At 35.2% G+C, this 16,549-nt stretch overlaps 1 pseudogene; it reads right to left on the bottom strand.

Annotated features, from left to right (window-relative positions):
* Positions 1-9,750: 9,750 nt before the first annotated feature.
* On the bottom strand, positions 9,751-13,493 carry LOC122300749 (annotated as a pseudogene).
* Positions 13,494-16,549: the final 3,056 nt, after the last annotated feature.

Here is a 16,549-nt window from a genome sequence, read left to right as displayed (position 1 = left end):
CCTGTGAACTAGGTTAGGGGAGCAGAACTTTCTCTTCAAGAACAGGTGACTCTTTTGGATATCCAGTCTAAGATATTTATGTCCTTTAACAACAAAGTGTAGATTATTTTTTTAATATGAAGTGAAATTAGCTATAATACACTGATGTTTGAGACTAAAGTACTTTATGATTTCTGTTTTTGATTGTCAAGAGAATATCTTCAATTTAATAGGTAAGTTCTTTTGTTTCCACCATGTTAGGCCTTACTTAATGGACCTTAGAAGCTCAAATAAGACTCATATTAATGTAAGTTGCTCATATTGACATCTCTTTTACGTTTTTCTTAATAATTTGTTCAGTTGCATAAATAGCGTCAACAAAAATGAAATTCCCTTGTCATTTGTAGCCATTCTGCAACATGTTCTGTGATGTTTGCAGGATGGTGCCATTGAGCCTTAATGTCATTACGAACTTTTGAAAGAGACACCATCTATTTAGTAATAGTAGGTAGGCCACTCATTAATATCTAACTTATGCTATCAAATGTTTGGATCAGATTATAGTATTTCAGTCCATTTTATGATGAATTTGCCTTTGAGTCGGAGTATTGTATTTTATGTTAATAGCAGTTTATGGTGTCTTCTTTTAGGGATTTGATATTTGTAAAAAACAAGCAGTTCAAATTTATGGCCATAGGTGTGCATTTGGGTTTTTGTGACTGTTACATGGGTTGATGTATTGACGGAAAATTCCTAAATATAAGAAAGATTAAAAAAATAGAAGGGACATTTTTGTGGACTTCTGATGTTGGAGTGGTATCTTATATTAATTGATATATGTTATTTATGTTATAGTTTTCTAATTATGAATTAAGAAAGAACCCGAATAGTTCTCTTCAGTGTGCGTGTTTAGCTACATAGTGGAGGGAGAACCTGAGTAGTTCACTTCAGCATGAATGTTTAAAAAAAAAAAAAATCCAATATTTTGTCTCAATTATTTTCTAGGTGATTATTTTCAAACTCCACTTTTACTCATAGATATTATATGTCGAGAGTTTCTAAGAGACTTGGACTAGCCCTCATTCTTCACAGAATAATGAGTGCATTCCAAATGAATATCACTTTTTTAATCTGGAAAATGACTACAGCACACCCAAATGTCTGCACCGTCGTTGTCTTAATGTATGTACTTGGGAATCTTTTATGGATGGCTAACAACTGGATTTTGACATGTATCAGTCCCGAATTCCGTTGGAAATAATATCAACCTCCATTTGCCTGAGCAATGCTGCCCATTATTTCAAAATAAACAGAAATAGTTAAGTTTATTGGACATATTAAACTTTGTAAGGACAAAAAGAACTTCCCGGACATAGTTTTTATTGGCAGGGGTTCTATTGAGTCTTATTGAGAGTTTCCTACCTCATACAGCTCAACGGTACATTCTTTTGGTGTCCTATTTTTTTAGTTTATCATATGTAATTGATAATTGAATGAGATCTGAAAAAATAGGATTTTGTAAAGTAAGTTTTTGATATTCAGTAACTTCTCTTAAAAAGTAATTGCAGAAATCTGAACATTTATCTATGCATCTGCCTAAGACTTAGATTTGAAGTTCTTTTGTTTAACACAAGTTTGTGAATTAGAGCTTTAATTTCAGAACTTTTTTTTATCAAGCTTAAATCCATAATTAATTCTCACCATCTGTCTAATTTTTGTGATATTATTTAATTTTATGATGGTACAACTTTAAATACAGTTTATTCGTACTAATGTATATATATTATGTCTCTCACACCTATCAAAAAAATTGTCTCACTTAATTTTTTTTATTAAAAATCATATTATTTTTATTAAAAATCTTGTCTCATCTAATTAGATAAATGTGTTTTGCACATTGTCTTGACCTAGTATATATATAAATATATATATATATATATATATGATGCTATATCTTTGGAACATCCGCTGAGTTTCCTAATTAATGATGATCATGATCTGCGTATTGCTTGGAAAGCAAGCTTGTTTGTTTGAAGGCATGGTTTGTTGTTCGTAGCTTCTTTCCTTTAATAAATTAATCAGAAGAGGTTGTTTAGGAATAATTTGAAGAATCATGTACACACCTCCTTTATATATTTATTTCTTGAATTCAAACCCTTGAATGTCAAATAAATCAATCTACGTAATTTAAAAAAAAAAAAATTAATATGCATTAGAGAGTTGAAAGCTCATATAAAAAGCAGTAGTCCCAAAGTTTCACTCCCATTTTTCAATTTTTTTAGTGGATACCAGCCTTGATTAATGGTTGCAGTAGATGCATATATGTTTCCAGGATCATAAGGAAGTACAAGATTTAGCTTACAGATTGTTAAAATTTAACCGAATTCATCTTATTTGAAAAATAAATTGACAATATTGTTTTAAGTGGGAAATAAAATTGACTTTTCTATCAATCTTTTAATTCTGTTTATTAGTGCGTGTTTGAGATTGTGGTGGGAAATATAGTCTATAACTTTATAGCTTATAGTTTTTAATTTAAATAACAAACTCTACTATTAAAAAGTCATTTACTGTTTGGTAACCATGTCTCTAAAGCACTTTTAAAGTTAGTTATATTAATTTTTTAAAAATATACAGTTATCTGCAAGAGCTTTTTGATAAAAGTTTCAATTTGATGTTTTTAAAAAAAGTAGATTTTTAATTTTTTTAAGTGATTAAAGCACTTTTTATAAATTTACCAAACATATCATTTTTTCTTTAAAAGATCTTTTAAACAATTAAAAGTACTTTTTAAGCTTTCAAACTCAATCTCAAACATGCTCTTAATTAAAAAGGCAAACGCACTGTTCGGTCACCACCTTCGGACAAACAAGCATTTTCCTTGATCAATATGATCCATCCAATAAATTAATGTTTAATTGTACGCAAGTCAAACTCGATATGAATTAAGAAAATTGAACTTTACACGACACACCAACTAAAGCACGAGGAATTCAAATAGAATTATTCCTTAAAAAAAAAAAACTCCGTGACCAGCGATACATGCAATTGAAATACATGTCGTCGACATGCAAGATCAGATTAAATTAATTTTGCATGGTCGGTTTGTGGAATTAAGTGGAAACTTCAAACATGTGTGGATTTAAAGGCACCATGACGGCTCCTAAATTATTTTCATCAACTCCGATGACTACTGAGAGAAATTAGCTATGGGATCAAGTGGGAACTCCAAAAGTATGCAGAAAACGAATCATATTTCCCGGTAGCTACGTGTTCAGCCGTTATCCTTATCCATTTATTTTTAATATTTCTCTGTTCGAAGTTGTCCTCATCAATTTTGATCTCTTCTCTTGACAACGGTCAACGGCCGTTGTAACTGCTTTTAGTTTTAGATTTGGGTAGAACGACTTTTCTATGCACCAGTTAATTCCACGAACTTTCTCTGGGATTAATTGTGGAAAAAAAAAAAAAACAAAACGAAAGTTCTTTTTCTATTGTAAAATTTTTACCATATGTAAATGGTATGGCAATTAACATTTATATAATTGTTATGTTTTTATTAATCTGACCTCTCTTGTTTCTATGTGTTACGATTGGATGAATGGAATGAAGGGTCTAGATTAGTGAAGCCTTAATGATCTGAGATCTTGATCACATGACCAGCACGTGACTCGTAAGCTACATCAAACCGAGGCCAAGTTTGAGCCGTAGGATCAGTACACGTGGAGCCATCTGTCATGACCTATATATGTATCGCTTCAGCAATCTGTTTAACCTAATTCATTTTGGTATTCTGTTCAGCCGATTGAGAGAGGGGGGTTCGAGAGAGAGAATAGAGAGGGAGAAGTTAGGGTTTCATTTTGGGAGAGTGTAAATGAGTGCTCTGCAATCTAAGAAAGTTTTTGAGGCTTCTCTGTGATGGACAATGATATCAATAAAGCTCTGAGGCCCATTCCTGCCGTGGACATAGACCATTAGGGTAGAACCACGTAAATCGGTTGTGTTGTTCTTTCTTGCTTTATCTTTGCTTTATTTCTCTATTTTCTTGATGATTAATCTTGTTATTATTTGATTCCTAGTTATTATTTGGATCTGTTTGCATATTAGGGTTTAGTCACAATCTGTTGGTTTGTTGGTTCTGTTCTGGTTAAATCAGTATTTACTTTCAATATCATTACATGTTATACAGTTTATATATATATATATATATATATGCTGAAAAGATTATTTTGAACATATTTGTATAGAGTCTTGCATTCGTTTTTGAATCTTTAGTATAAACTAAGTGTTGTACAAGAGAGACTCGGGCATATAATATTACAAGTGGTATCTAGAGCCTAGGTCGATGGGGACCATGAGGTTTGATATTGAAAAATTTACTTGGGGAGAATGATTTTGGGCTATGGAGGATTAAGATGAGGGCATTGCTAGTCCAGCATGGATTGCAAGATGCCCTCCTAGGTGAGAAAAGGAAAGGATCTTCCTCGAAAGAGGAAGACAAGGAGTCTGTCCATAAGGACATTCTCCAAAAGACACACAGTGCCTTAATCCTTTCCCTTGGGGATAAGGTCCTGAGAGAAGTGGCCAGTGAGGAAACTGCTACTGGTACATGGCTTAAATTAGAGAACCTGTATATGACTAAATCCGTAGCAAATAGGCTTCATAAGAAAACCAAACTTTATACTTTTAAGATGACTCCTGGAACTTCAATAGGGCAGCATCTTGATGAGTTTAATAAAATCATCCTAAATCTAGTAAATATAGATATCAAGGTGGAGGATGAGGATCAAGCTATTCTTTTATTGAGTTCTTTGGACTCATCTTATCAAAGCATAAAGGAAACCATGATGTTTGGAAGAGACTCGCTTACACTAGATGAAGTACAATCTGTACTTCATACTAGGGAACTTCAAAACATAGGGGAATCAAAACAAAATCTTGGGGAAGGTTTGATTGTCAGGGGTAGAACGGAAAAAAGAGAAAAGAGGGGCAAGAATGAGGGCAAGAAGTTTAGGTCTAAGTCAAAGGGAAAACACTTTAAGTGTTTTCACTGTCATAAAGAAGGACATTTCAAGAAGAACTGTCCTGAAAGGAAAAATAATACAGAAAATAAGAATAAAGAGGCTGGAGATGCCTTTGTAGTATTAGAAGGATATGAAAGTGCTGAGGTACTCACTGTAAGTGAGGTTGACTAAAAAACAGAGTAGATAATGGACTCTGGTTGTTCCTTTCATATGTGTCCAATCAAAGAATGGTTTGAGACATTCTCTAAGTTAGATGGGGGGCAAGTAATCCTAGGAAACAATAAGTCCTGCAAAATCATGGATATAGGGCCAGTAAGACTAAAAATGCATGATGGTACTGAAAAGATTTTAAGGGAGGTTAGATTTATACCTGAGTTGAAGAGAAATTTAATTTCTCTTGGCATGCTTGATTTATCAGGCCATACTTTCAAATCTGAGGCAGGGGTTCTTAGGGTTACAAGAGGGTCCTTGGTTATTATGAAATGAGTGATTAAGAATGGTTTATACACACTACTTGGTAAGACTATAGTTGGGGAAGCATCTTCTGTACAGAATATTGTACAAAACCAATCTGTACTGTGGCATAGGAGGCTTGGGCATGTGAGTCAGAGGGGACTTTTAGAGTTGCAAAAACAAGGTTTGTTAACTGACCAGAATCTAGGCAACCTACCCTTCTGTGAGGACTGCATTTATGGGAAGGCCAAAAGAGTTAGCTTTAAGCTAGCAATCCATAATACCAAACAAACCTTAGACTATGTCCACTCTGATCTATGGGGACCTGCAAGAGTAAATTCACACAATGGAGGAAGTTATTTCCTATCATTTGTGGATGATTACTCAAGAAAGGTTTGGGTCTATATCCTTAAAAATAAAAGTGACACCTTTGAGAGATTTAAAGAGTGGAAAAACCTGGTTGAGAACCAAGTAGGTAGAAGACTCAAAGTTTTAAGGACTGATAATGGTTTAGAGTTCCTGTCAAATGAGTTTAACATGTATTGTAAAAGAGAAGGAATTCTTAGACATAAAACAGTGAGAGAAACCCCCCAACAGAACGGACTTGCTGAAAGAATGAATAGGACTATCCTAGAAAGAGTGAGGTGTATGTTGTCAAATTCAGGGCTGCCCAAAACCTTCTGGGCAGAAGCAACAAACACAACAGTTCATCTTATAAATAGGTGTCTTTCTTCTGCAATAGGGTTTAAAACACCTTAGGAACTATGGTCTGGAAAACCTCCCACTTATGATCACCTTAGAGTTTTTGGGTGTGTAGCTTATGCACATTCAAAAACTGACAAACTGGAACCTAGGGCACTTAAGGGTATTTTCATAGGTTATCCTGAAGGGGTTAAGGGATACAAACTATGGGTAGAAGGACCTAGTAGGTTTAGGTGCATTGTGAGCAGAGATGTGACCTTTAATGAGTCACACATGGCTCGGGTACAAGAGTCACAGCCAACAAATAATAATGACAAGTTCTTAGAGGGATCTCAGATTGAGGTGGAGCAGGTTAATACCCAACCTGAATCTGTAATTGGTGATGACAGTGACTTTGAGGGTCAAACTTCAGAGGATACAAGTCAAGGTGGAGCTAGATCTTGGAATCTGGCTAGAGATAGACAGAGGAGGGTGATTAAACCACCTTCAAGGTATGGTCAAGCTGAACTTACCATGTTTGCCTTAACAGTTGCTGATGAAGTAGTTTATCAGGAACCTAGATCTTACAAAGAAGCTGTGACCAGCAAGGACTCCTCTAAATGGGTACTAGCCATGCATGAGGAAATGGAATCCCTGAATAAGAACAGAACTTGGGTTCTAGTGCCAAAACCCAAAGGAGTAAAACTAGTGGGATCCAAGTGGATCTTTAAGAAAAAGGAAAGCATACCAGGGATAGAAGGGACCAGGTTTAAAGCTAGGCTTGTAGCCAAAAGCTTTACACAGAGAGAAGGAATTGATTTCAATGAAATCTTCTCTCCTGTGGTTAAACATAGCTCAATTAGGCTACTACTTGCTTATACAGCCTTTGAAAAACTTGCATCTAGAACAGTTAGATGTTAAAACTGCTTTTCTGCATGGAAAACTTGAAGAAGAAATTTATATCCAACCCCCTGAAGGTTTTACTAATGAAATTAAAAACAATCAAGTGTGTCTTCTTAAAAAATCTTTATATGGTCTTAAACAGTCACCTAGACAGTGGTATAAAAGATTTGATACACACATGATTAACAATAATTTTAAAAGAAGTTGTTATGATAGCTGTGTCTATTACAAGGAAGAAAAAGGAATATTTGTTTATCTCCTATTGTATGTTGATGACATGCTGGTGGCTTGTAAAGACACTGTTATAATTGATCAAGTTAAATGCATGCTGAAATCAGAATTTGAAATGAAAGAATTGGGCCCTGCTAATAAAATTTTAGGAATGGAAATTAAGAGGGATAGGAGTGCTAGATTGTTATACTTGTCTTAGAAAAATTACATCTCTAAAATCCTTAAAAGATTTGGTATGGAACTTGTTAAATCTGTTAACACACCCTTAGGTCAACACTTTAAATTATCTATAGATCAGACCCCTAAAACAGATTTTGATATTGATTTTATGCAACAAATTCCCTATGCTAGCATGGTAGGAAGCATAATGTATGCAATGGTCTGCTCTAGACCTGATCTGACTTATGCAGTGAGTGTAGTTAGTAGGTTTATGGGGAACCCTGGTAAACCCCATTGGCAAGCCATTAAATGGGTGCTAAGGTATCTAGTTGGCACTACTAACCTAGGACTCAGTTTTGGAAAGGGTGTTGAGAAAGGATGTGAGTTAATTGGTTTTATAGACTCTGATTTTGCAGGAAACATAGACACTAGAAAATCCTTAACTGGATATGTGTTTACTGCTTTTGGAGGGGCTGTTAGTTGGAAGTCACACTTACAATCTGTTGTAGCTTTGTCCACAATAGAGGCTGAATATATAGCATTGACTGAAGCAATAAAGGAGGCCATTTGGTTAAAGGGCATTGCAAATGAGTTAAGTATTTTTAATGGTAATATTTTTGTGCACTGAGATAATTAGAGTGCACTTCACTTAGCTAAAAATCAAGTTTATCATGAAAGGTCTAAGCATATTGATATAAGGCTTCATTTTGTTAGGGATGTTATAGAGTCTAAGGTTGTGGGTGTGGAGAAGGTCTCAACTGAGGATAATCTCTCATATATGATGACCAAGTCACTCCCAAAGTCTAAGTTCAGACACTGTCTGAACTTAATTGGCATGAAGTCTAGAGTCTGTCCCCATTAGGGGGAAAGGTGCAGGAATAAGCCAATGATGAGGATTGATATTTTTGGCAAATAAATGTTTTGCCAAGGTGGAGATTTGTAAATGGTATGGCAATTAACATTTATATAATTGTTATGTTTTTTATTAATTTGACCTCTCTTGTTTCTATGTGTTACGATTGGATGAATGGAATGAAGGGTCTGGATTAATGAAGCCTTAATGATTTGAGATATTGATCACATGACCAGCACGTGACTCGTAAGCTACATCAAACCGAGGCCAAGTTTGAGCCATAGGATTAGTACACGTGGAGCCATCTGTCATGACCTATATATGTATCGCTTCAGCAGTCTGTTTAACCTAATTCATTTTGGTATTCTGTTCAGCCGATTGAGAGAGGGGGATTCGAGAGAGAGAACAGAGAGGGAGAAGTTAGGGTTTCATTTTGGTAAGAAAATCTTTGATTTTCATGAGTGTAAATAAGTGCTCTGTAATCTAAGAAAGTTTCTGAGGCTCCTCTGTGATAGACACTGATATCAATAAAGCTCTGAGGCCCATTCCTGCCGTGGACGTAGACCATTAGGGTCGAACTACGTAAATCGGTTGTGTTGTTCTTTCTTGTTTTATCTTTGCTTTATTTCTCTATTTTCTTGATGATTAATCTTGTTATTATTCGATTCCTAGTTATTATTTGGATCTGTTTGCATATTAGGGTTTAGTCACAATCTGTTGGTTTGTTGGTTCTGTTCTGATTAAATCAGTATTTACTTTCAATATCATTACATGTTATACAGTTTATATATATATGCTGAAAAGATTATTCTGAACATATTTGTATAGAGTCTTGCATTCGTTTTTGAATCTTTAGTATAAACTAAGTGTTGTACAAGAGAGACTCGGGCATATAACATTACACCATACAATATACGTATTATTTCCGTAATAAAATTTAATTTAAATTTTAAAATTTAAATATTATAATTAAAATATTACAATTTAAATTAAGATAATGCTAGAGTGACTACTAAATGTGTACACTAATACAAATGAATTTTTTATTTATTTTTATTTTTCTTTAATCATTTTTAAAGTATCTTTAACCATTAAGAAAAAAAATAAAAAATATAAATTCTAATTACCGGACACCGCACGGCGCACACTGGGAATTGCACATTGTGCCGTAGAGGCCTAAGTGATGGGTCTGTATTGCAAGTTGCAAGCCAAATAATCTTAGACATGCATATGCTGCTTCAACGACGTTTTGAGCACAACAATTAATTGTTGGTAGTCTTTCCAAGTATCTTACTTTTGGTACTTGCCCTTGGCTTTCTACTTTATAAATGGTGATAGATTTGTCCTAGATTCTAACTATAAGTCGCATTCAGACGTATTCCCAAAAGACATTATTGAAACAACCCTCGATGTATGTTAACGAATAAATGAAATCAGTAGTTATTTATCATCAAATGATTGAAATCACTACTTAACAAAAAAATACTGTGTACAAATAGAGTACTAAAAGTATAATAAGAGATATTACACTACTAATTCTACTGCAGAAGTGGGTTCAACCAATGGATTCTGTTAAAAAAGACGGGAAAAATTGAGTGGAAGTCCTTGTTTCTTTTTCATCTTTAGGTAGCTGAAAAATGGTCTCTCTAGAACAGGTATCCACTTGACAATCCAACCGATAGGCCAAGAAACTGCTGCAACTCCAATGCATGCACCCCATTGCACCCAATTCAACTTTTCTGTATCTGCAAATTTCTTTAAAAACTCCACCATGACCACTTGAAGGACTATGGTTATCGCAATGATCCCCAAGAACAGCCTGTTCCTGTGTATCCCCTCGAAAACATTCTTCTTCTCGAGTTTTCTTGCATTGAATTCATTGAAGACTTGGCAAAGAACAAAAGTATTAAAAATCAAGGTGTCATTTACCTTATCAGTCACCCCAAAGATTGATTCACCCCTAAATTGCAAGGTCAAGAGGATGGCTATCTGATATAAAGCTTGGGCCAACAAGTTTCTCCACATAATGTTGGTAATAAGTGGCTCAGTGCAGCCCACAGGTGGTTTCTCCATCAGCTCCTTGGTGGGCTTCTCTGTTGCAAGAGCCAGGGCACCTAACGTGTCCATAATCAGATTCACCCACAATAATTGCACTGCTGTTAATGGGACTTCACCTGCAGAAACTGCTGCTACAAAGTTGATAACGAGAGCAGCAACGTTTACAGTGAGTTGGAATTGGATGAACTTCTGGATGTTGTTATAGACACACCTTCCCCACTTGAGAACTGTGGCCACCGAAGTAAAATTATCATCTAGAATGACGATGTCTAAGCTCTCCTTGGCAACCTCAGTGCCTTGGATCCCCATTGAAAGTCCTATATTTGCTTCTTTTAATGCTGGTGCATCATTTGTGCCGTCTCCAGTAACTGCAACCACATGGCCTTTTTGTTTCAAGCATTCTACCATTAGTAGTTTGTCGAAAGGAGAGGATCTTGCCATCACACAAATGTTTTCGACTTTCTCCAGTCTCTCCTCTGGTGTGTAGTTTCTGAATTCCACGCCTTCAACCACTACTCCGCTATACATGTCCTGTCCAGGCCTTAGAATCCCACATTCTGTTGCTATAGCTTTTGCCGTGAAAACATTATCTCCTGTGATCATTTTGATGTTCACACCAGCATTTTGGCAATCTTCCACAGCTTTCATCGCCCCTGGACGACATGGGTCCTTAAGTCCCACCAATCCCAAAAGGGTCAAACCATCTTCTTTTAGCTTTTTATGTTCTTCGCCATCTTCGTTATCTTCTTCTGAAATTTGCTTATGAGCAAAAGCAATGCACCTGAGGCTACTAGCTGCCATACCTTGAATAATTTGCTCAAATTTCAGCATTTTACAATCATCCATATCTTTGATATTTCTAGAGGCATCATAGTAACTTGAACACATCTTCAGTATCATCTCCGCAGCTCCTTTCCAATGCATGTGAGTTGTGTTGTCTACCCTTCTCCTCATCAAGACCCCACTTCTTTTCTTCTGGGAATTGAATGCTTCAACAAAAAGCATTGTGCAACCTTCCTTCATTTGCTCCATTTCCATGTTGAGCTCAAAAACAGACCAAGAAAGAATTGCTTTTTCAGTGGGACTACCTGAGAACTCGATTTCAGATCCTAAAGGCGGCCTGTAAACACTGCCGGTTGTGTTTAGAGCAACTCCTTCATGGACCAAGTCAAGAATACATGGAGCAATTGATGAGTGGACATCTGTTGCAAAAGATTCTTCCCCTAACCAAAACTTCGTCACCTTCATTTGGTTCATCGTGAGAGTGCCTGTTTTGTCAGTGCAAATGGTGGTGGCAGAGCCCATTGTCTCACATGCAGAGAGCTTCCGCACCATTGCTTGATCGGCCATCATTCTCTTCATGGAATAAGCAAGTGTTAGTGTGACAGCTAGGGGCAAACCTTCTGGAATTGCAACCACAATTATAGTAACTGCTGCAGCTACAATCTCCACCACAGCATTCACGATGTCATCGGCCTTGGTCTTGCTGCCATTGAACTCCCTATTTCCATTCTCGTCTTCTGTATATCTGGTGAAGTATCGAACCAACAAGACTACGAGAACTAGGAAAGCAACTGCCAATCCAACCTTACCTATTGATGAAGTTAGCTTGTTGAGTCGAGCTTGTAAAGGTGTCTGTTCGTTGGTGTCACGGTTGATCGAGCTCATCATCGCACCCCATGTCGTGTTCATGCCAACAGAAGTGACAAGCATTCGGGCATAGCCATCAGCAACCTTTGTACCGGAAACCAAGAATGGATGACTGCAATTTACCTCAACATGCTCACTCTCCCCTGTCATGCTGGATTCGTCCACTTGTAATGAATGTCCATCTAAGAATAGCCCGTCTGCAGGAACTTGATCTCCAATCTTTAAGCAAACAACATCTCCGACAACAATGTCAAATACTGAAATCTGTTGACGTCGCCCAGCCCTCACAACATCAACTTGGATATTGTTGCTGACTTTGGATAACTTGTCAAATTGTCTGTTTTGCTTGAAGTTACTAATGGCAGAAACAGCAATGACAAGAAATATAGCAACAAATATGCTTCCACCATCGTACCATCCTTCTTTTATTCCATGCTGTTTTATACCAAATGCAAGGGAAAGTGAAGCGCAACCTAAGAGGATGAAAATGGTAAGATCCTTGAAGGCTTCCACAACGAAATGGAAGAAGCTCTTTGTAGGTGGTCTTTTGTACGTGTTTGACCCAAAGGCCTTATGTCAGCGAGCAATGTCTTCAACATCAGCACGAATCCCAAATTCAACATTAGTTTCAAGATTAGATGCCACTCCTCGAATTCCTCCAATATTTTTTAGGCCTCCAACATTTTTCTCTTTGACAAGATCATTGAGAGTAGTTTGATCAATTTTGGAATTGTTGTCCAGTTTGAGGTCCACAACGAAGAAAGAAGAATGGCGTGAAACCACTGTATCTTTCTTGTGGGTTAGAGAATTTTTGTAAAATGATAGCAAGGCTCTAGAACAATAGATAGTCACAAAAGCCGTGCGCCATCTGTTGATGGGTTGGCTAAGCGTGGGACGTGCATGGAGTGGAGACTGAAGTGGTTCCAAGCTTGCTAATGAAAAGCTAGACATTATTTTGGAAAGCAGAAGAAGAAAGTAAAGGAAGCCAATCACCTGCACTATAGATCAGGTTATTTGTAAGAATAAAAAAAAAAAAAGAGGATTGACAAAAGCAAAACGAATACCCTTAGTTAAGCAAAACATGATGTTTAAGAGCCAAAAAAATAAAAAAGGCTTTGGGGAAGTAAAAATAGCACGGATGTAAATAAGCAGCAAAGGTTTTTATGAACGAATGAAGCAAAATAATTAGGATATGCTAGCAGCAATGCAATGCCAAATAATGGATAAAATTGCTAGTTTGGATTCAAACTATATTGGAGTCGCATGCAGTATCATATATAAAGGTGGTGTACGCATGGTATGTATATGTAGGAAATGATCAAGGAATTAATGAAAGACATGAGGACGTAATTAGATAGACAAAAAAATTAAGGTGGCAGACCGAACCGTAAATATGAGCTGTTGGAGAGAGATTATCAGATCAAGAGCCTGTTATCCTGGCAGGGAAGGAGTTCATGAACAAAGACACACTAACAAGAAGATGAAGAAAAAGAAAGAGATCGAGATGTTGTAATATCATTGATGGGAGCGATGGTAAGATATATATACGAAAAAATTACTTGCATATGAAGTAGTAGTGTGTTTCTTAGCATTTGCTTCTAATTAATGGGAACGTGTCCTGAAGTCTGTAGCGTCTTCTATTTTGTTTGACCAGTCTTCTATGTCGACTGGGCTGGTTCGATCCATCCGAGTTCTTTCGTCCATATATATAAAAAATGTTTCCCAGACAAAAAGGCTATATCCTCTTTGCTTGTGGCCCCATTCGCATTGGGCTTATGGACTGGCTAATTAATTATCCTCCTTTTAAAAATACTAATCCTCTCTTTAAAAAAACATATAGGGTTAGAATCTTTCTACTACCTATTTATTATTTTTTTTTATATTTAATTTTTTTAATTTTTAATTTTATTTAATAATTAAAGAAATAATTTTTAATAAAATTATATATTTTTTTAATTTTTTCTTAATGATAAAATAGTAGGCCTATCACTACACTTAATTGGAACATCCTGAAATATGCGCGCTGCATTTCATTCTTTTTTCGTTTGACCCATAAATGCAATCATACGTGCTGTGGCTACTGATGAGATCTTTTTTATTTTTTTAATTCTTAAACATTAAAAAAAGTTTCACACCATTAATAAAAAAAATATTTACTTAATCAGTCAGTGGTATTGATGGCTTTGTTTAACCCAAAAGGCATGGGTTCGAGATTTATGTAGCGAAGTGCTGCAAGTTGCAACACATCAAGGGGCACGAGCAAGCGCGAGGCACTGCAATTAAAATGAAAAGTTTCACCTGTTTGGTTTCGAACCAGTGCGAGAAGGATGGAGTGGGTCCAAACAGTTTCACCTGTTTGGTTTCACCTGCAACATTTATTGTACTTGTCACCGGATAACAAGTACAATAAATATATCTATTCGGATTAGATTATAAAATAATAAATAACTTTTCATTCATAGATTTCTATAAATAAACTCATTGACCTACGAATTGAAGTAACATAGAATTATGAAATGGGTCCAACCTTTGTGTCACCGGATAATAGGTACAATAAATATATCTATTTGGATTAGATTACAGAAAAATGAATAACTTTTCATTCACATCTTTTTGATTTCTATAAATAGATCCATTGACCTACGAATTGAACTAACACCGAATTATAGAATCTCATAAATTAATTTCGAAATTCACTCTCTTTTAAAAGTCTTCATTTTTTTAAAACTTGTTATTAGAATTTGTTCATTCAAGAACATATTTCTAATCTCTTATTTGAATAACAAAATCTGAAGGTATTCGGGGTTTAATTTCGTGTATGTATAATACAGTTAGATAAATAGACTTGTTCTAAGTTTTATTATATCTTAAAGATAAATTTACTTGTAACTCGTATGCATACTGTTATTAATAAGATGAATATTGTCTTAAAAAAATAATATTATAACGCGTTTTAAAGTAAATGTTTTTCTCACTATTTATTATTTTGTAGCCCCTTTTGTACAAACATAAAGACGGAAATCTAACCGTTGAGACGGGTTTTTAGGAGGAGATCGGACTGTTATCCTGGAATGACTTCTTGCCCTAGCTTTGAACCAAAATATCAAGGGCACTGATGCAAGCGATGAGCACAAGAAGAGCTCCAAGGGTATATATATATATATATATGATGCTATATCTTTGGAACATCCGCGAAGTTTCCTAATTAATGATCATGATCTGCGTATTGCATGGAAAGCAAGCTTGTTTGTTTGAAGGAATGGTTTGTTGTCCGTAGCTTCTTTCCTTTAATAAATTAATCACCAGTGGTTGTATAGGAATAATTTGAAGAATCATGCACACAACTGATCCTTTATATATTTATTTCTTGAATTCAAACCCTTGAATGTCAAATAAATTAATCTACGTAATTTTTTTTTTTAAATTAATATGCATTAGATAGTTGAAATTAGCTCATATAAAAAGCAGTAGTCCCAAAGTTTCTCTCCCATTTTTCAATTTGTTTAGTGGATACCAGCCTTGATTAATGGTTGCAGTAGATGCATGTGTCCAGGATCATAAGGAAGTACATGATTTAGCTTACATATTGTTTAAATTTAACTAAATACATCTTGTTTGAAAATGAATTGACAATAATGTTTTAAGTAAAAAATAAAATCAACTTTTTTTTTTTTACCAATCTTTCAATTCTGTCTATTCATTAAAAAGACAAACGCACTGTTCGGTCTCCACCTTCGGGCAGACAAGCATTTTCTTGATCAATACGATCCATCTAATAAATGTTTAACTTAATGTAAGCCAAACTCGATATCACTTAAGAAAGTTACACTTTACGCTACACACCATCTAAAGCATGAGGAATTCAAATAAAATTATTTTTTAAAAAAAAAAACTCCTTGACTAGTGATATATGTAATTGATAAAGAAATAATATTTATAATCGTGATTGTTTAAATATTGTATAATCTTTTTGAAAAAAAGGAATTAATACAAAATCTACATTAAAAAAAATTAATTTTTTAATTATAAACTATACTTTTTATTAAAATAATTATGTAGTTTTTGTATATTCCACTACTACAGTTATTACTCTTGATGAAATAAATGCCGTCGACATGCAAGATCAGCTTAAATTAATTTTGCATGGTCGGTTTGTGGAATTAAGTGGAAACTTCAAACATGCGTGGATTTAAAGGCACGATGACGGCTCCTTAATTATTTTCATCAACTCCGACAACTACTGTGAGAAATCAGCTGTGGGATGATCAAGTGGGAATTCCGAAAGTACGCAGAAAACGAATTATATTTCCCGGTAGGTACGTGTTCAGTCGTTATCCTTATCCATTTATTTTTAATATTTCTCAGTTCGAAGTTGTCCTCATCAATTTTGACCTCTTCTCTTGACAATGGTCAAAGGCCGTTGTAAATGCTTTTAGTTTTATATTTGGGTAGAACGTACGACTTTTCTATGCACCAGCTAATTCCACGAACGTTCTGTGGGATTAATTGTGGCAAAAGAAAAAAAAAACGAAAGTTATTTTTCTATTGTAAAATTTTT

This window comes from Carya illinoinensis, chromosome 2, assembly GCF_018687715.1.
Source record: "Carya illinoinensis cultivar Pawnee chromosome 2, C.illinoinensisPawnee_v1, whole genome shotgun sequence".
Classification (NCBI taxonomy): domain Eukaryota; kingdom Viridiplantae; phylum Streptophyta; class Magnoliopsida; order Fagales; family Juglandaceae; genus Carya; species Carya illinoinensis.
Note: the sequence above shows the minus strand (reverse complement) of the source record. Positions and strands in the feature narration are given on the sequence as shown.